This window comes from Canis aureus, chromosome 16 (genome assembly GCF_053574225.1).
Source record: "Canis aureus isolate CA01 chromosome 16, VMU_Caureus_v.1.0, whole genome shotgun sequence".
Classification (NCBI taxonomy): domain Eukaryota; kingdom Metazoa; phylum Chordata; class Mammalia; order Carnivora; family Canidae; genus Canis; species Canis aureus.
The window spans coordinates 1,002,247-1,024,330 of NC_135626.1; the positions used below are offsets into that span (position 1 = coordinate 1,002,247).

The following is a 22,084-nucleotide window of genomic DNA, read 5'->3' on the forward strand; positions in this document are numbered from 1 at the left end:
TCTTCTCTTTATCTTTGGAATTTGCTAGCTTCACTATTAGATGTCGAGGTGTTGAACGGTTTTTATTGATTTTAGGGGGGAATCTCTCTATTTCCTGGATCTGAATGCCTGTTTCCCTTCCCAGATTAGGAAAGTTTTCAGCTAGGATTTGTTCAAATACATATTCTGGCCTTCTGTCCCTTTCGGCGTCCTCGGGAACCCCAATTTAACGTAGGTTTTTCTTCCTCAGGCTGTCGTTTATTTCCCTTAATCTCTCTCCTGTCCTGGGGACACTCGCCCCGGCCTTAGCCCGGCTCCTCGGTGGTCCCCTCCCCCTTGGAGGCCTTTTGTTTCTTTATTTCTTTTCCCCCGTCTTCCTACCTTGATAGAAGCACGAACTCTTCTCACTGTAGTGTTCCAGCTGTTCTCTCTTTAAATCTCAGGCCGAATTCGTAGATTTTCAGCATAATTTGAAGGTTATCTAGGTAATTTGGTGGGGACAGGTGACTTGGAGACCCTCCTCTTCCGCCATCTTGCCCCTCCCTCCTCCTCATACAACCTTGATTTCCTTTGTTCATAGAGATGGAGCAATACTCCTTACTTGTTGCTGATCTATCTTCCCCTAGCAACTCCATCTCCATAGTTCTTCACAGGTGAGGATTTCTCCACTGGCACTCTGACCTCACCACCTGTAATGGTTAATTTTCTGTGTCAAGTTGGCTGGGCTACAGTACCTGGTTATTTAATCAAATTATAATTTAGATGTTGCCATGAAGCCATTTTGTACATGTGATTGACATTCAATCAGCTGACTTTAAATAAAAGAATATAATTTAAGTAAATAAAATATTTCACAAAGTAAAAATATGTAAGTAAAGTAGAATAGTGTTAAGCAAAGGAGATGACTCTTATTTAATCAGTCGAAGACCCAAGAATACAAGCAAAAACTGAGGTTTCCAGGAGAAAAGACTCTGCCTCAAGACTGCCTGAGTCTTCAGCTTGCCGGTCTGTCTGCCCAGTGATTTTGGACTTGCCATATCCCACAATTGCATAAGCCAATTCTTTTTTCTACTTTATTTTTAAAAATAGTTTCAAAGGTAGAAATTAGTGATTCATCAGTTGCATATAACATGCAATGCTCATTACATCAAGTGCCCTCCTTAATGCTCATCACCCAATTATCCTTTCCCCCACTCACCTCCTCTGCAGCAACCATCAGTTTCTTCCCTAGAGTTCAGCATCTCTTATGGTTTGTCTCCTCAATTTTCATCTTCTTTTATTTTTCCTTCCTTTCCCCTATGTTCATCTGTTTTGTTTCTTAAATTCTACATATGAGGGATCCCTGGGTGGCGCAGGGGTTTGGTGCCTGCCTTTGGCCCAGGGCGCGATCCTGGAGACCCGGGATCGAATCCCATGTCGGGCTCCCGGTGCATGGAGCCTGCTTTTCCCTCTGCCTGTGTTTCTGCCTCTCTCTTTCTCTCTCTGTGACTATCATAAATAAATAAACATTTAAAAAAAATTCTAAAAAAAAAAAAAAAAATTCTACATATGAGTGAAATCATCTGGTATTTGTCTTTCTTTGACTGACTTACTTAGCATAATACTCTAGTTCCACCCACATCATTGCAAATGATGATATTTCATTCTGAAATGAAATGATGGCTGAGGAATATTCCATTGTATATATACACCACATATTTTTTATCCATTCATCTATCAATGGACATCTAAGCTCCTTCCATATTTTGGCTATTGTGGCTGCTATAAACATTGGAGGTGCCTTTGTCCCTTTGAATCACTCTATTTGTATCCTTTGGATAAATAACTAGTATTGCAATTTCTGGGTCTAAAGGTATCTCTCTTTTTAACTTGTTGAAGAATGTCCATACTGTTTTCCAGAATGGCTGTACCAGCTTGCATTATCACCAACAGTGTAAGAGCATTCCCCTTTCCACATCATTGCCAACATCTGTAATTTTCTGACTTGTCCATTTTAGCCATTCTGATCAGTGTGAAGTAGTATCTTATTGTGGTTTTGATTTGCATTTCCCTGATGCTAACTGATATGGAGCATTTTTTCATGTCTAATTAGCCATTTGTATGTCCTCTTTGGAAAAATGTCTGTTCATGTCTTCTGCCCATTTATTGACTGGATTGTTTTTTGGGTGTTGAGTTTGATAAGTTTTTTTTTAAGATCTTGGATACTAACCTTTTATCTGATATGTCATTTGCAAATGTCTTCTCCCATTCCATAGGTTGCCTTTTAGTTTTGTTGATTGTTTCCTTTGCTGTGCAGAATATTTGTATCTTGATGAAGCCCCAATAGTTCATTTTTTATTTTGTTTCCTTTGCCTTTGGAGACATGTCTAGCAAGAACTTCCTGTGGCCAAGGTTGAAGAGGCTATTGCCTGAGTGCTCCTCTAGGATTTTGATGGATTACTGTATTGCATTTAGGACTTTCATCCATTTTGAGTTTATCTCTGTGTGTGGTGTAGGAAAATGATCCAGATTCATTCTTCTGCATGTGGCTGTCCAATTTTCACAGCACCATTTATTGAAGAAATTGTCTTTGTTTTCCTTGCATATTCTTTCATGCTTTGTGGAAGATTAGTTGACCATAGAGTTGAGGGTCCATTTCTGGGTTCTCTATTCTGTTTCATGTGTCTATTTTTGTGCCAGTACTGTCTTGATGATTACAGCTTTGTTAATATAGCTTGAAGTCCAGCATTGTGATGGCTCTAGCTTTGGTTTTCTTTTTCAACAGTCATTTGGCTATTTGGGGTTCTGATTCTTTACAAATTTTAGGATTGTTTGTTCCAGCTCTGTGAAAAATGTTGATGGTACTTTCATAGGGATTGCATTGAATGTGTAGATTTCTCTGGGTACATAGGTATTGTAACAATATTAATTATTCCAATCCATGGGCATGGAATAGTTTTCCATTTCTTTGTGTCTTCCTCAATTTCTTTTATAAGCGTTCTGTATTTTTTTGAGTATAGATCCTTTACCTCTTTGTTTTTTTTTTCTTTTTTAAAAAAGATTTTATTTATTTATTCATGAGATACAGAGAGAGAGAGAGAGAGAGAGAGAGAGAGAGAGAGAGGTGGGGGCAGAGACACAGGCAGAGGGAGAAGCAGGCTCCATGAAGGAAGCTCGACGCGGGACTCGATCCCGGGTCTCCAGGATCAGGCCCTGGGCTGAAGGCAGCACTAAACCGCTGAGCCACCTGGGCTGCCCCCTTTACCTCTTTGGTTAAGTTTATTCCTAGATATCTTATGGTTTTGGGTGCAATTGTAAATGGGATTGACTCCTTAATTTTTCTTTCTTCAATCTCATTGTTAGTGTATAGAAATGCAACTGACTTCTGTGCATTGATTTTATATCCTGCCATTTTGCTGAATTCCAGTATCAGTTCTAACAATTTTTTTGCTACAGTCTTTGGGTTTTCTACAGAGTATCACATCATCTGTGAAGAGTGAAAGTTTGACCTCTTCTTTGCTAATTTGGATGCACTTTATTACTTTTTGTTGTCTGATTGCTGAGGCTAGGACTTCCAGTACTATGTTGAACAGCAATGGTGAGAGTGGACATCCCTGCTGTATTCCTGACCTTATGGGAGAAGCTCTCAGTTTTTCACCAGTGAGAATGATATTTGCTGTGGGCTTTTTGTATATGGCTTTTATGATATTGAGGTATGTTCCTTCTATCCCTACAGTGCAGAGAGTTTTTTCTTCAAGAAGAAATGTTTTTTTTTCTGCATCTATTGAGAGGATCATATGGTTCTTGCCCTGTCTTTTATTAATGTGGTATATTATATCGATTGTTTTGTGGATGTTGAACCACCCTGAAGCTCAGGAATAAATTCCACTTGGCCACGGCAAATAACAATTTGAACATACTGTTGGATCCTATTAGCTATTATCTTGGTGAGAATTTTGGCATCCATGTTCATCAGAGATATTGGTCTGTAATTCTCATTTTTGGTGGGATCTTTGTCTGGTTTTAGGATGAAGGTAATGCTGGCCTCATAGAATGAGTTTGGAAGTTATTCCTTCCATTTCTATTTTTTGAAACCGTTTCAGAAAAATAGGTATTAAATCTTCTTTAAATATTTAGTAGAATTCCCTTGGGAGGCCATCCAGCCAGAGACTCTTGTTTGTTGGAAGGTTTGATTATTTATTCAATTTTGCAGTGGTTATGGGCCTGTTCAGGCTTTCTATTTTTTCCTATTTCAGTTTTTGTAGTTTTTTTGGGGGGGGGGTTGTAGTTTGTATGTTTCTAGGAATGCATCCATTTCTTCCAGATTGCCTAATTTGTTGGTTATAATTGCTCATAATATTCTGTTATAATTGTTTGTATTTCTTTGGTGTTGGCATAATCTCCTCTTCATTCATGATTCTATTAATTTGGGTCCTTTCTCTTTCCTTTTTGATAAGTCTGGCTAAGTGTTTATTAATCTTATTATTTCAAAGAACTGGCTCTGAGTTTCATTGATCTGTTCTATGTTTTTTTTATTTCTATATCATTGATTTCTGTTCTAATCTTTATTATTTATCTTCTCTTGCTGGATTTAGGCTTTATTTATTGTTATTTTTCCAGCTTCTTTAGGTAAGGTTAGTTTGTGTATTTGAGACTTTTCTTGCTCCTTGAGAAAAGCCTATATTGCTAAATACTTCCCTCTTAGGATCAACTTTGCTGCATCCCAAAGGTTCTGAACTATTGTGTTTTCATTTTCATTTGTTTCCATGAATTTCTAAAATTCCTTCTTTAATTTTCTGGTTGACCCATTCATTCTTTAGTAGGATGCTATTTAACCTCCAAGTACTTGAGTTCCTTCCAAATATCCTCTTGTGATTGAGTTCAAATTTCAAAGCATTGTGGTCTGAAAGTATGCAGGTAATAATCCCAATGTTTTGGTATTGGTGGAGACATGATTTGTGACCCAGTATGAGAGATGGGGGAGTCTCACTCACCACACTTCTGCCTCTTCCTGGGCCTCTGCTTGGAGAGCGGTTTCATGACCGCACAGCAATTCACAGTTTATGGCAACACAGAGCAGAAAGCCAGTGTCTAGACTCACTGTTTTGAGCCAGCTTCCCTGCTCTGATGCCTGGGAACTCTGCCACATTCAGGCACCCCTGTTCTTGTGACCCCGGGGATCCTGAGACCATGCCGTCCCACCTGGGATTCTACTCCACTTTGCCCCATGAGCACCTTTAAGCCAGGGACGTCCCCCACTGTAGCAAACTTCTAGAAGTTCTGATTTTGCACTTTGTTGTTTTTAATACTTTGCACTAGCCTCCTTAAGCCTGGCCTCTCCCCACTGCCCTATCCTCTGATATATCACACCAGATTCAAGGCTCCGCACCTCCTACCTTCCAAAAAGTGGTTGCTTTTCTATTTGTAGAATTGTAGCATTTGTTTTCTCAGATCTTTTATTCATTTCACAGGTGTTCAGAATGATTTGATAATTATTTAGCTGAATTCCAGGAATCAGAAGAACTTAAGGTCCCCTACTCTTCCACCATCTTAATTCCTCCTCCTTGCATCAGCCAATTCTTTGTTTGTTTTTGTATGGAAACAGTTGCAGACTGTATTTTAAATGAAGTGCTTGTGTTTAATTTCTTTTTTTGTATATTTTTTATTGGAGTTTGATTTGCCAACATAGTATAGCACTCAGTGCTCATCCCGTCAAGTGCTCCCCTCAATGCCCATTACCCAGTCACCCCATCCCCCCACCCACCTCCCCTTCTACTGTCCCTTGTTCCTTTCCCAGAGTTAGAAGTCTCTCATGTTCTGTTACCCTCTCTGATATTTCCCACTCATTTTTTCTCCTTTCCCCCTTTATTCCCTTTCACTATTTTTTATATTCTCCAAATGAATGAAACCATATAATGTTTGTCCTTCTCCAATTGACTTACTTCACTCAGCATAATACCCTCCAGTTGAAGCAAATGGTGGGTATTCATCGTTTCTAATGGCTGAGTAATATTCCATTGTATATATAGACCACAACTTCTTTATCCATTCATCTTTCAATGGACACTGAGGCTCCTTCCACAGTTTGGCTATTGTGGACATTGCTGCTATAAACATCGGGGTGCGGGTGTCTCGGTTTTTCACTGCATCTGTATCTTTGGGGTAAATCTCCAGTAGTGCAATTGGCATCAACCAATTCTTAAAACCTCTCCTCTCTGTCTCTCTCTGTCATATATATATTTCTGTGGTGGCATATCTTACCATTAGTCTGACTTAGTGAGGAGAGAAGAAGTATTATCAAAAGTACAAAATGAAAAGTAGTCTGTGTTCCTGTTTCCCACTAACAGTCTGCTTTTAATGATTACTCTCATAATTTAAAATTAAATGAAGCCTTGGGTTAGTGTGTTCACACTGGAACAGTTATTAAACCAAATGTTTCATTTGGCAAATTCATTAGGATATTAATCTCTTAGGCCTGGTCTTTAGGAAACTGGCTGGGTTTGGTGCATTAGCACACAGTATTTCATTTAATTCTCACAATAACCTCACAGGCTAGGTACTATTACCACTTACCATATATCTAAAGGAGAAGAACTTAAGTCCCTTTGTTAGGGCACTTAGTGGCAGAGCTGGTACTGATCTCAGCTCAGTCTGTGTCTTATGCCCTGGGATTAATCTTACCACTTGACTGCTTCTTGAACAAGCCTCAGGCACTGCACTGCAGAGTACCTCAAAGGAGTGGGGGGGGGTCCTGCAAGTCTTGGGGGGGCAGTAGAACACTTGCTGTAATGGAAGCTAGGTCCGAGATGTGGGAGTCTGTAAGAGCCAGGCCTTACCCTGTCTTGGCCATTCTGTGAGGTATAGGAAGGCTGACCCTGTGCCATAACTATCTCAGAAGCCAAGGTGGCTATGGTGACTTCTGCTTTTCATGTCATCAATATCAACATCAAGGACACCTTCTCCTGGGACCTGTGGCTCAGATCTTTTAGTCCCTTCATAGGTTACGTCTCATGAGGATGGCAGGAAATTGGGCAACTAGCCCACATGCACTCCTTGTCTCATCAGAAGCTCACACTGTCTTCCTGGGTATTAATCTTGTTGGTGAATGGGGATCCTCTTGCCCATTCTTCTGCCACTCAAAAACAGGGATGAAATATTCAAAAGGTCCCTGGGTCATGAGATCTTGTTCTATAGATATCAGGTCTCCTGAACAGAAAACGAAGGCTTAGGAAACAACCTTGACCAGAGTGTCTGAGCTCACCAAGGAGTGTCTCAGGTCAGAGAAAGATGGAGACTCAAATACCTGGCACTGGATGTGTATGTTTATGCAAGAATGTGTATGCCTGTGTGTGTTTTGTTTTGTTTGTATAACCCACTGTACTTAGTGGTTAACTGACTTGCATTCCAACTCTGCTCATGTAGGAAGGGCTTCAAGAGATTATGGAGGAAAAACTTGTTGGTAGTGTATATGAGTATGTGTGTGTATGCACATATGTTTAGGTTCATGTTTGTGTGTGGTATGTTTGCATGTCTGCATGTAAACCTGTATGTATGTAGTATGTACTTTTTGGGTGGGTTGTGCTTTGTCTGGATGACTGTGATGTTTATATATTATATTGTGTTTGATAATGTTCTATTTATCAGTTGTGTGTAAATTCATATAAAAGTAACACAAACCCTGACTGTTTTTTACCTAGAATGAGTATAGGTCATAAAAAGAATATGTCAGAAGTATATGATGGTGTATATGTGGCTGCATGTGTGTTTTTATGTATAAAACACTCATACTCTATTTTAACCTAGAATGGGTATAGAAGGAAGAGAATTACAGCCATGCTAAGGCTGTGCGTGTGTATGTACATGCATGAGTGTGTGTTTTGGATAAACAGCCTCATAGCTACATTCTCCTCTTATGTCTCATCTCCTTTTATTTCATTTTTTTAAAAGATTTTATTTATTTATTCATGAGAGACACAAAAAGAGAGAGAGAGAGAGAGAGAGAGGCAGAGACACAGGCAGAGGGAGAAGCAGGCTCCATTTAGGGAGCCCGACGTGAGACTCGATCCCCAGTCTCCAGGATCAGGCCCCGGGCTGCAGGTGGCACCAAACCGCTGCACCACTGGGTCTGCCCACATCTTTTATTTCAGACAGAGACAGGCAGCTCCTAGTAAAATCATCCTTAAGACATTTATCCATGTGTTTTGAAGACCCCACAGTCCTCCAAGTGTGCCTTTCTTCATTGGCCTTCCATAATCCTGTGTTTCTACTCTTTAGAACATGGTAGTGGTTAAATTCTTAGGTTCTGGTGTGATACACATTTGATTCAAATATCCTATTTTTGAGACTTCATTTTGGACCTTGGGCTCCATCTCTGTGAGGCTAAGAAGTCTGAGCTGTAAAATGTGTTGGGAGTATTCAGTACACTATGAGACCTGAAATAAGCATGTACTAAACAGGTGCTAGCATCATGATTATTCCCTAAATGCATGAGGTTTTAAACTCGCCAGTCATTTCTTGACTATTTAGAGCATTTTGTGCAAAGGCAGAGGAAACATCTAAAGAGCCAGCTGACGGCTTCCCTTCCTCCTTCCTGAGCATGTTGCCACTGTTTATTTCACATGGGGGCGGCTTGCATCAGGTTCTATTCTTCCCGATCCGATCGCTGAATGTGGAAATCCTACCAGACGCAAAGCTTTTAATTTCACTCCCATGCTTGAGTTCCAAAGAGAAGTCTTATCCAATAAATGTCACTGGGAAGCCGTGTATCAGCAAAAGGTTTAAGCCACTGCATTCCTTCTGGTCCCCCTGACTAAGATGAGCTCAGAGATGGCTAAGCTCATCTCTGCTCTTCGAAAAAGCTCTTCTATCAGATCCCTGTGCCTTAGAATGATGCTGTCTCCCTGGGTTCCATTCTAGAGCTTGTGTGTGGCCTCTAACTCTGATTTAACTCCCAGTGAATGAGTTGCCTGGCCTTAGGGTGAAGTCCTGTGCTTAATTAAGATCAGGGTCCCAAGACAGTGTGGTACTGGCACAAAAACAGACACATAGATCAGTGGAACAGAATAGAGAATCCAGAAGTGGACCCTGAACTTTATGGGCAACTAATATTCGATAAAGGAGGAAAGACTATCCATTGGAAGAAAGACAGTCTCTTCAATAAATGGTGCTGGGAAAATTGGACATCCACATGCAGAAGAATGAAACTAGACCACTCTCTTGCACCATACACAAAGATAAACTCAAAATGGATGAAAGATCTAAATGTGAGACAAGATTCCATCAAAATCCTAGAGGAGAACACAGGCAACACCCTTTTTGAACTCGGCCATAGTAACTTCTTGCAAGATACATCCACGAAGGCAAAAGAAACAAAAGCAAAAATGAACTATTGGGACTTCATCAAGATAAGAAGCTTTTGCACAGCAAAGGATACAGTCAACAAAACTCAAAGACAACCTACAGAATGGGAGAAGATATTTGCAAATGACATATCAGATAAAGGGCTAGTTTCCAAGATCTATAAAGAACTTCTTAAACTCAACACCAAAGAAACAAACAATCCAATCATGAAATGGGCAAAAGACATGAACAGAAATCTCACAGAGGAAGACATAGACATGGCCAACATGCACATGAGAAAATGCTCTGCATCACTGGCCATCAGGGAAATACAAATCAAAACCACGATGAGATACCACCTCACACCAGTGAGAATGGGGAAAATTAACAAGGCAGGAAACCACAAATGTTGGAGAGGATGTGGAGAAAAGGGAACCCTCATACACTGTTGGTGGGAATGTGAACTGGTGTAGCCACTCTGGAAAACTGTGTGGAGGTTCCTCAAACAGTTAAAAATAGACCTGCCCTACGACCCAGCAATTGCACTGCTGGGGATTTACCCCAAAGATACAGATGCAATGAAACGCCGGGACACCTGCACCCCGATGTTTATAGCAGCAATGGCCACGATAGCCAAATTGTGGAAGGAGCCTCGGTGTCCAACGAAAGATGAATGGATAAAGAAGATGTGGTTTATGTATACAATGGAATATTCCTCAGCCATTAGAAATGACAAATACCCACCATTTGCTTCAACGTGGATGGAACTGGAGGGTATTATGCTGAGTGAAGTAAGTCAGTCGGAGAAGGACAAACATTATATGTTCTCATTCATTTGGGGAATATAAATAATAGTGAAAGGGAATATAAGGGAAGGGGGAAGAAATGTGTGGGAAATATCAGAAAGGGAGACAGAACGTAAAGACTGCTAACTCTGGGAAACGAACTAGGGGTGGTGGAAGGGGAGGAGGGCGGGGGGTGGGAGTGAATGGGTGACGGGCACTGGGTGTTATTCTGTATGTTAGTAAATTGAACACCAATTAAAAAAAAAATTAAAAAAAAAAAGAAATGCAAAAAAAAAAAAAAATCAGGGTCCATCAACTAGTACATACTCTGGAGTAGGTGAGTTCACACTTGTTTCCACAATAGTAACATGAAGGAATTTTAACTGTTGGAACGCCTGCTTTACAGGCACTCAATAAATGTTTACTAATTAATGTGAGTGCATGTGGAAGTCCTTTGCAAATTGGAAAGTGCGATATAAGTAGGAGGTCATACATTCTGATTTGCCCAGGAAAGTCTTGGTGTAGACCTGCTGTTCTGGTATAATTATTATGTAACTTCTCTTTTCACTCTTAAAGTGTCCTTGCTTGGATAATAAAATATAGGATCATCATATGTGTATGAGTATAGGTAGATAATCAAGCGGGTGGCTGGGGTAATTTTGAAGCCCCAAAACAATTCCAAACATGGCCCAGGATTTTCTGCCAAATGAGTAAAGGGAGGCAGAGACAGTAGAATGGTGAAGAGGAGGATCTCTAACCACAGTGACACAGAGAAAGTGCCCAAGGGGATCCAGATAGTAAACAGTTGAGGCTGGAATCCAATTCAAGATTTTTGGCTGCAGAGCCCTAGCTCTTGATCAGTACTCTATAATGTACTCAATAATTGTGAGCTCCAAGGAGGAAGAGGGTTGGATGTTTTATTTTATGTTCTATTCCCAGGGCCAGGAAAGCATCTTGAACATGGTTGAATAAGTGAAGAAATTTATGATGGTCTCCTTTGAAGGAAATTTTCTTTGCTGTTGGAAATCTGAAGCACTCTATGACCAGAAGGGGGCAGACAGAAGATTCAGACAGCAAAATGTGTGGTTTGCCTCAATTTTGAGTCTCCAGGGGAAAAAAGCATATGACTGTAATGTACACACAGTTAGGATAACCATCATATCTCAGTCCCTGATATTTCCTACTCCTTTTTTCCCAGCAGAGAATGAGGAGGGAGAACCAGAGCAGCGTGTTAGAGTTTCTCCTCCTGGGGCTCCCCATCCAGCCAGAGCAGCAGCGCATGTTCTTTGCCCTGTTCCTGGGCATGTACCTGACCACGGTGCTTGGAATCTGCTCACCATCCTACTCATCAGGCTGGACTCTCACCTCCACACCCCATGTACTTCTTCCTTAGCCACTTGGCCCTCTCTGATGTCTCTTTCTCATCTGTCACTGTCCCAACGATGCTGATGAACATGCAGACTCGGCACTTAACCGTCTCCTATGTGGGGTGCATTTCCCAGATGTATTTTTTCATACTTTTTGTTTGTCTTGACAATTTTCTTCTTGCAGCGACAGCATATGACAGGTATGTGGCCATCTGTCAGCCACTCCACTACACCACTGTCATGAAGGAGGAGCTGTGTATCTTACTGGTGGCTGGATCCTGGTTCTTCTCGTGTGCCCATGCCCTGTTGCATACTCTCCTTCTGTCATGCCTGTCCTTCTGTGCTGACAATACCATCCCTCATTTCTTTTGTGATCTCACTGCCCTCTTGAAGTTAGCCTGCTCAGATACTTCCCTCAATGAGCTAGTTATCTTCACTGAGAGGGGAGTGTTTGCCTTCCTGTCATTTTGTGCTATTTTGGCCTCCTATATCTATGTTGGGGCCACCATCCTGAGAGTCCCTCCATCAAGAGGATCTGCAAAGCCTTGTCTACCTGTGGCTCCCACCTCCTTGTGGTGTTGTACTATGGGACTCTTGCAATGATTTACTTCATTCCTTCATCAAACAGTTCCAAGGTCAAAGACATTATTGCTTCAGTTTTGTATACAGTGGTGATACCCATGTTAAACCCTTTTATGTATGGCCTGAGGAACAGGGACATGAAATAAGCTCTGAGGACACTTTACAGGAGGAAAATTTTTTCTTACCAAGTGAATTTTACTCATGTTCTTAATTTTCCTAGTGATGTTTCCAGAGACATCTTGAAAATTTGTAGCAGTAACTGTGGTAGATTGCAAAAATGGCCAAGTTACTTTGCAGCCCCTCCTTGCAAGTGTGGTTTGTTTCCCTATCCACTGAATCTGGGCAGGACTCAAGACTGACTAAAAGAGTCATTAAAAGAGTCAGTGAAAGTGGTGTGAGATTTCCAAGCCTAGGTAAACTCTGTTGCTGCTGCTCTGGGAACCTTCAGACCACCATGTGAACTAGTCCAAGCTAGGCTGTATGAAGATGGGGGCCACATGGGGGAGAACCAAGATGCTCCAGCTAACAATCAACCAGCTCCCAGGTGACCTGGTACATGATAGTAGAGGCATGAGTGGGCCCTTGTTGAGATCAACTGAACCAAACCCAGACAAGAAGCCTCATCCAGCTGAACACATTCTCAGCCCAAATTGTCAGCCCATGGAATTGTCGTATAAAGAAGTGGTTGTTGTTTAAGCCACTGAGTTTTGGGATGGGTTGTTATGCAGCAGAAGCCAACTGATACCATGGCTGCCCTTGTTTCTGGGGCCCTCCAAATTTTCCTTAATTTCAGTGGTCTCTTCCCATTTATTGGACCCCTGCTTGGATTGTAGTCCCTGTCTATTTTTCTAGAACCCACTGAAATAAAAACAGTCAGATTATGATCTCTATAACATATTGCCTTAGCTTTAGGTATATCTCTTCTTGTCCTCATTATTCTGACATAATCCTTGATATGTAGCATTCACCAGCAACTCTCATTTTTGCAAAGTCACCATCTTAAGGTACTGCCTTATCTATCTGAAGAGATAAGAATGACTTGCCATTATATCAAAAATACATAAACTTCTTTTTTTGAGGGAAGAATACACATTATGTGTTTCTTCTTGAAGAAGAGAAATGATCTTAGACTAAGATTAGAGGTCTGAATAACATTGCATTTTGTCTAAGTTATACCTTCTTACCCCTTAAGTCAGTGATATTGAGTCAAAAAGGTAAGAATTCTCAAATGTGATCTGCTATTTGTCTTTAGTACAAAATTAACATCTGGACCATTACAGTCAAATTGGTGTGAAGCTTGTGGAGCATGGTTTTAGATAAGCAAAATAATTAAAATGGCTAATACAATACTGAGTATTACATAGAATTGTTGAATCACTATATTGTACACCTGAAACTAATATAACACTATTTTAACTATACCAGAATTAAAATAAAAATAGCAAAAATGAATAGAAGATGGCTAATATGAAATTTAATGATAATTCATAGTATGTATCAATTTATATAAATGAGATAATGATAAAAATTTTAGTTTCTTTGTCCTTTGATCTATCATGTCCTATAATTATAAAAAGTATGTGTTACTCCAAGTGCTTAAAGTAATAAAGTTGAGAATGTTTGCATTTGTAATGTAGATGCTAGTTATGTATTGTGTCTGGTTGTTTCCTAAAATCTAAACATTTTGCAAAGATTTTGGCTTTATTATCCTTAAGTCAGTTTTTGCCTGTGACAAAAACTCAGCAGAGGAGCACAATGCATTAAATCTCATTTCCAAATTCTCTAAACCAATGTAGGCTGTATTTTTTTTTTTTAACTAGAACTTCCTTTGTGATGACAGCTTACTTACTTGGGCCTTCCTAATTCTAGGTTATGAAAATGATTGATCTCTAGAAAAGGGTAAATATATATAAAAGTGATTGATTTTTGACACGTATTTATTATGTATTCAGTGTGCTTATGGAAATTTCTAGAAGTGGACAAATCAGACAAAAATATTTTCCTTTTGTAGAGCTTATACTCTAATGGGAAAGAGAATGAAAATAAACTCAATATGCAAGTTTCATGGTTTTTAACTGCTATAAAATGTAGCATTGTGGGGAAATCAGGAATGCAAGGGATAGGCTGCAATTTTAAGGAGTGTGATGAGAACTGGTCTCACCCAGAAGGTGATATTTGAACAAAGAATTGAAGGCAGCAGGGAATAGAGCCACAGGGATATTTGCAGGAAAAACACCTCAGGGAGCAGGTATGGCAAGTGCAACATTTTGAGGTGTGAAAATGTCAGCTAGGGATCCCTGGGTGGCGCAGCGGTTTAGCGCCTGCCTTTGGCCCAGGGCGCGATCCTGGAGACCCGGGATCGAATCCCACGTCGGGCTCCCGGTGCATGGAGCCTGCTTCTCCCTCTGTCTATGTCTCTGCCTCTCTCTCTCTCTCTCTCTCTGTGACTATCATAAATAAAATAAAATAAAAAAAGAAAATGTCAGCTATGTTCCAGGATCTGGGAAAATTGGACAGCTACATGCAGAAGAATGAAACTAGACCATTCCCTTCCACCATACACAAAAATAAACTAAAAATGGATGAAGGTCCTAAATGTGAGACAGGAATCCATCAAAATCCTAGAGGAGAACACAGGCAGCAACTTCTTGCAAGACATGTCTCTAAAGGCAAGGGAAACAAAAGCGGAAGTGAAGATAAAAAGCTTCTGCACAGAAAATGAAACAGTTAACAAAACTAAAAGGCAATCTATAGAATGGGAGAAGACATTTACAACTGACATACAAATAAAGGGCTAGTATCCAAGATCTATAAAGAATGTATCAAATTCAACACCCCAAAATCAAATAATCCCGTCAAGAAATGGGCAGAAGACATGAACAGACATTTTTCCAAAGATATTTCTCCATACAAGTGGCCATCAGACACATGAAAAATACTCCACATCACCTGGCATCAGGGAAATGCAAATCAAAACAAACCACAATGTGATACCACCTCATACCTGTCAGAATGGCTAAAATTAACAAGACAGGAAACAACAAATGTTGGAGAGGATGTGGAGAAAGGGGAACCCTCTTGCACTGTTGGTGGGAATGCAAGCTGGTACAGCCACTCTAGAAAACAGTATGAAGGTTCCCCAAGAAGTTAAAAATAGAGCTACCCTATAACCCAGCAATTGCAGTACCAGGTATTTACCCCAAAGATACACATGTGGTGAAATGTTAGGACACCTGCACACCGGTGTTCATAGCATCAATGTCCACAATAGCCAAACTGTGGAAGAGCTGAGATGTCCTTCTACAGATGCATAGATAAATAAGATGTGATATATATATGAATGTTACTGTATATTATATATATTATATATGTATATATATACACACACACAGTGGAATATTACTCAGCCATCAGAAATGATAAATACCTATCATTTACATCAATGTGGATGGATCTGGAGGGTATTATGCTAAGTGAAATAAGTCAATTAGAGAAAGACAATTATATGGTTTAACTCTTATGCAGAATATAAGAAATAGTGCAGGGGACCATAGGTAAGGGAGGGAACACTGAATGGGAAAAAAATCAGAGAGGGACACAAACCATGAAAGACTCAACTCTGGGAAACAAACTGAGGGTTGCTGAAGAGGAGATGGGTGAGGAACAGGGTAACTAGGTAATGGGCATTAAGTAGGGCACGTGATCAGTTGAGCAGTAGATGTGATAGGCAACTGATGAATTATTAAAAACTACATCTGAAAATAATGATGTAGTATATGTTATATAATTGAATTTAAATTTTAAAAATGAATTCAGGGCAGCCCCAGTGGCTCAGCGGTTTGGCGCTGCCTTTGGCTTGGGGTGTGATCCTGGAGACCCGGATCGAGTCCCACGTCAGGCTCCCTGCATGGAGCCTGCTTCTCCCTCTGCCTGTCTCTCTACCTCTCTCTCTCTCTACCTCTCTCTCTCTCTGTCATGAATGAATAAATAAAATCTTTAAAAAAATGAATTCATCCTGAAGGGGAGTGAGCATGCTGAAAAGCAGGAGGATATATATTTATGTATGTTTTATTTTTGAGGGGATAACTTCAAAGCTAACAGGGGCTAGGTACTTTAGGCTTTGTAATTTGATTTTTACTGTAAATTATTTGTGTAGCCCTTGGAAGCTTTCCAGAAGAAGAATAACATGATTCATCTTTTAAAAGGATCACTCTGGCTAGAGAAGGGGTCTGTGTGGAAGTCAGGGGTACCACCTAGGAGCTACCGCAACAGTACAGTTAAGAAATGATAAGCTGGATTGAACACCAATTAAAAATAAATTTATAAAAAAAGAGAAAGAAATGATAAGCTGGGATGGTAACAGAGAAAGTAGTAAAATTTTGATGAATACTGTATTTATTTGTAAGTTGGAACCAACTAGAGTTGCTGATGAATTGAGAGGAGGGTGAGAGAAAGGAATCAAAGCTTCCTTAAAATATGTGCAGGGGGGCAACCCGGGTGGCTTAGCAGTTTCGCGCCGCCTTCCGCCCAGGGTGTGATCCTGAAGTCCCGGGATTGAGTCCCACGTCAGGATCCCTGCGTGGAGCCTGCTTCTCCCTCTGCCTGTGCCTCTGCCCCGCCCCACCATTATAAATAAATAAAAAATCTTTTTAAAATATTTTATTTATTTATTCATGAGAGAGAGAGAGAGGCAGAGGCAGAGGGAGAAGCAGGCTCCATGTCAGGAGACCTATATGGGACTCGATCCTGGGACCCCAGGACCGTGCCCTGGTCCAGCTCCTTTATGTGTAAGGTTAGCTTTTGTATTTGAGTTCTTTCCAGTTTTTGGATGGATGCTTGTATTGCCATGTATTTCCCCCTCAGGACTGCCTTTGCTGTATCCCAAAGACTTTGAAAGGTTGTATCTTCATTCTCATTAGTTTCCATGATTCTTTTTAATTCTTCCTTAATTTCCTGGTTGACCCTTTCATCTCTGAGCAGGATGGTCCTTAGCCTCCACGTGTTTGAAGTCCTTCCAAACTTCTTGTTGTGATTTAGTTCTAATTTCAAGGCATTATGGTCTGAGAATACGCAGGGGACGATGCCAATCTTTTGTTATCGGTTCAGACCCGACTTGTGACCCAATATGTGGTCTATTCTGGAGAAAGTTCCATGTGCGCTTGAGAAGAATGTGTATTCAGTTGCGTTTGGCTGTAAAGTTCTGTAGATATCTGTGAAATCCATCTGGTCCAGTGTATCATTTAAAGCTCTTGTTTCTTTGGAGATGTTGTGTTTAGAAGACCTATTGAGGGTAGAAAGCACTAGATTGAAGTCAATAAGTATAAGAGTATTATTATGTATGTCTTAATTTTGGTTATTAATTGATATATTTGGCAGCTTCCACATTTGGGGCATATATATTGATGATTGTTAAGTCTTCTTCTTGGATAGATCCTTTAAGTATGATATAGTGTCCCTCTTCATCTCTCACTACAGTCTTTGGGGTAAGTTTTAGTTTATCTGATATAAGGATGGCTACCCCTGCTTTCTTTTGAGGACCATTCGAATGGTAAATGGTTCTCCAACCTTTTAGTTTCAGGCTGTAGGTGTCCTTCTGTCTAAAATGAGTCTCTTGTAGACAACAAATATATGGGTCCTGCTGGTTTATCCAGTCTGAGACCCTGCCCCTTTTGATGGGGTCATCAAGCCCATTCAGGTTCAGAGTTACTATTGAAAGATATGAGTTTAGTGTCATCATGATACCTATTCAGTCCCTGTTTTTGTGGATCGTTCCATTGGACTTCTTATTAAAGGGGAATTTTAAGAGTCCCCCTTACAATTTCTTGCAGAGCTGGTTTGGAGGTCACATATTCTTTCAGTTCCTGCCTGTCTTGGAAGCTCTTTATCTCTCCTTCCATTCTGAATGAGAGCCTTGCCAGATAAAGTATTCTTGGTTGCATGTTCTCCTCATTTAGGACCCTGAATATATCCTTTCAGCCCTTTCTGGCCTGCCAGGTCTCTGTGGAGAGGTCTGCTGTTACCCTAATACTCCTCCCCATAAAAGTCAGGGATTTCTTGTCTCTTGCTGCTTTAAGGATCTTCTCTTTATCTTTGGAATTTGCAAGATTAACTATTAAATGTCGAGGTGTTGAACGGTTTTTATTGATTTTAGGGGGGGGGGGTCTCTCTATTTCCTGGATCTGAATGCCTGTTTCCCTTCCCAGATTAGGAAAGTTTTCAGCTATGATTTGTTCAAATACATATTCTGGCCCTCTGGCCCTTTTGGCGCCCTCGGGAACCCCAATTAAACGTAGGTTTTTCTTCCTCAGGCTGTCACTTATTTCCCTTAATCTATCCTTATGATATTTTAATTGTTTTTCTCTTTTTTCCTCAGTTTCCCTCTTTGCCATCAACTTGTCTTCTATGTCACTCACTCATTCTTCCACCTGGTTAACCCTCGTCGTTAGGACTTCTAGTTTGGATTGCATCTCATTCAATTGATTTTTAATTTCTGCCCGATTAGATCTAAATCCTGCAGTCATGAAGTCTCTTGAGTCCTTTATGCTTTTTTCTGGAGGCACCAGTAGCTGTATAATAGTGCTTCTGAATTGGCTTTCTGACATTGAATTGTAATCCAAATTTTGTAACTCTGTGGGAGAGAGGACTATTTCTGATTCTTTTGAGATGAGGTTTTCCTTCTAGTCATTTTGCTCAGTGCAGAAGTTATATTGGGAAAAGGAGAAAAAGAAGAGAAAGAAGGAAAGAAAAAGAAAAGAGAAAAAAGAGAAGAAAAAGAGGGAAAAAAGGAAAAGAAAAAAGGGGGGAAGCAAACAGAAATAAAAAAGCAAAACAAAACAACACACGGGGGAGTATCCTCTGATTCTGTATACTGTAAGTCCCTTGACTTCCCCTGGAACTTTCCAGTGGTGCTTGGTCAATAATTTGTGTTTCTCCTGTCCATCTAGCTGGGGAAGGGGCCTGTTGTGCTGATTTTCAGGTGTTAGCACTTGGGGAGCTGCTCAGCCCCCTGCCTGGTGCAGGGCTCAGTGAGTGATGTTTAAGCTGCTTATCCTGTGAGGCCACTGTGAGGCTCAGTGGGGGTTGTTTACCCCGTGAGGCCCCAGGAGGAACAACCGCAGTGGCGGCGGCAGCTCTGCAGCCCTGGAGTCAGCTCCCGCAGTAACCACAGAGCTCTCTGTCTGCAGGGCCTGGAGGCTCCGGGGCGGGGCCGCTGATCTGCTCAGCTCCGGGCAGGAGCGTCCTCGCTGTCCTGGGCCCTCCCGGCCTCTGCCTGTCCCGGGGGAGGCCGGATCCTGGGCTGTGTCCTGGCGCCCAGTGCTTCGGCACCTGCGCTGTTGGATTCACGCTCCCGCCCCGCAGCCCCCTCCGCGGAGCTGCCCCCAAGCCCCTCCGAGCTGCTCCGGGTCCCGCCGTGCGCGCTGCAGCCCTTAGGGAGCTCGGCGCACTCTCCCGGGGCGCAGGTGTCTGTTAGTGTCCCCGGGAGCCCGAGGGCATCCCCGCCCTCCTGGGTCCTGCTCCAACTCCCTGGAGCCCCTTTCCGCCCGGGAAGGTTGGTGCAGCTCCTGCTTCTCCGGGACGGGGCTCTCCTGTCCTGGGGACACTCGCCCCGGCCTCAGCCCGGCTCCTCGCGGGGCCCCTCCTCCTTGGATGCCTTTTGTTTCTTTATTTCTTTTTCCCGTCTTCCTACCTTGATAGAAGCACGAACTCTTCTCACTGTAGCATTCCAGCTGTTCCCTCTTTCAATCTCAGGCCGAATCAGGATGATTTGAAGGTTATGTAGGTAATTTGGTGGGGACAGGTGACTTGGGGACCCTACTCTTCAGCCATCTTGCCCCTCCTCCAGAAAGATAAAAGTTCATGAATTTGTGACTCACAGTCTGTCTTTTGACCAACTTAATGAAGCCTTTGACCTGTTGCATGCAGGAAAGAGCATTCCAACTGTTGTAAAGCTTTAAATTCAACAGAGAAAACATGTCCATCCTTGTACTGAAGTCTTGTGGTCCAACTGGAACAGCCAGACAAGCAGGGAGATGCTCTAAGTTCACAGTCTCTTAAACCTTTTCTACTACTACTTTTAGAGTAACCTTCTCTAGGGAATAATATTTTTTGTATAATTCATAAATCTCTAATCAAGGACAAGGCTAATACAGTCATAAATGTGTTTTCTGAACTCTCCTTCACATGAATAATTGCCAACCCATTAAGGAATATTCTAACATAATAAAAGTAATTTCTGCATAAAAAAAAAGAACAGCAACACTAAGGAGAGCATGTGATGTGATGACCACTGGGTGTTATATGCAACTGATGAATTACTGAACTCTACATCTGAAACCAATGCTGTACTGTATGCCGACTAACTGAATTTAAATTTAAAAAGTATATATAAAAAAGAAAAAACAGTGACATAGTGAGATTCTCTTTCCAGATGTTTGCATTTTAGAGATGCAAATGTTTAAGTCAATCAAATTAATCTTTCATGGTATTTCAGACAAAAAATAAATGAACAATTTAATGTTTTAAATAATAGAATACAGAGTCTTTATATCCCTTTGATTTTGCCTCAATCATGCCTAACCTAGGGCAAGGCAGATACTAGGTGAGGATATATTCCTCAATTTCATTCCTTTGTTCCATGTATGGCAAATTAGTTCAACTTCCATGCCAACATTCATCAATTGATAAGGACATCCTGTCTTGCTGTAGTGAAAAAATGCCAAACTCTGTGCTAAATACAGAAGGATGAATAAAGATTCATTACAGTGTCTGCTATGACTGTGGATGCAAGAAGTACTGGTACATATATAACAAGTAAATTTTCACAGTCATTATAAGCATCAAGCCTTAAGCATCTAAATATGGAATTTTATTTCTATGGTTTCATTTCTTTTTTCTATAGCTTCATTTCTAATTTTTTTCATTTGTTTTTATTGAAGTTTGGTTTTCCAACATATAGTATAGCTTCATTTCTATAGTTCAATTTAGTTTTGGTTTTAAGCCTTCAGTATATCTCATTGTATCCCAGTTCTGACTTTTCTTAACCCAATGTGATATTTTCTCAGTGAATTTTTATTTATAATTGAGCTCCATTCATTCATTTTTCACCTCTCATAGATATCATTGCTCCTTCCAAGTCCCATTTCTAAACTCTCAATTTCCCCCTCAAACAACAGGGTTTTTCTTCCTTGTTTTTTTTATTAGTTTGAACTTTGATGCTATATTGATTCAGTTGCTGATATATGGCTTTTTCATTTATTTGTCATCATGGTTGATGGCTAGGCCTTGCTTATGTGATTGATGACTGGCTCACATAACTTCCTATGCCTGCAAATATAATCCAATGGTGATATCAGCCTTGGCCAACATGAAAGGGTTCTTTCCACAGCCCTTGGATGTTAGTCTCTCCACCAACCTGCCTTCTGTTTCACTCACTCATCTATTTGAATGAGCCACTCTAGGCCCCTGAAAAATGTTTAAATAACCTCCAGGAAAATACTTACAACAATGTCCAGGACTCTGCTATATGCAAATAAAATACTACCATTTTCTATTGCTCTTTTAAGTTTTGAGAACAAAAGAAGCCCCAGTCCAGCCCCCATATTGGGATCAGGGCACCTGTCCAATCTACTGTCAGATTGACAGACTCAAAGAACCTCGCAGGAGACTCTCTAGAGTTATCCAAATGTGTTCCATTGCTTTGATGTCTCCTTCAACTCTTCCTTGGGATACATGTGGGTCCCAAGTGCTGATTCTTAAGAGTTAAGAATTTGGAGTTTAACACATTGGGGTTTTAGATGGAATTAGTTTCCCCATAATTTCATAAGTTGACATCCTAACCCCCTGATCTCAGAATGTGACTTCTTTGGGAATAGGGTTGAAACACAGACACACACAGATGCAAGACCTTGTGAAGATACAGATAGAAGACTGCAAGCCAAAAAGAACATCCTTAGGAGAAACCAAGCCTACCAATACCTTGGCTTCAGACCTCAGGTCTCCAGAATTGTGAGAAAATAAATTTCCATTGCTTAAGTCACCTAATATATGGCACTT

General features: G+C 40.9%; 1 pseudogene; it reads left to right on the top strand.

Moving 5' to 3' along the window:
- The first annotated feature begins 11,286 nt into the window (after positions 1-11,286).
- Positions 11,287-12,390, top strand: LOC144285397 (olfactory receptor 1J4-like; annotated as a pseudogene).
- Positions 12,391-22,084: the final 9,694 nt, after the last annotated feature.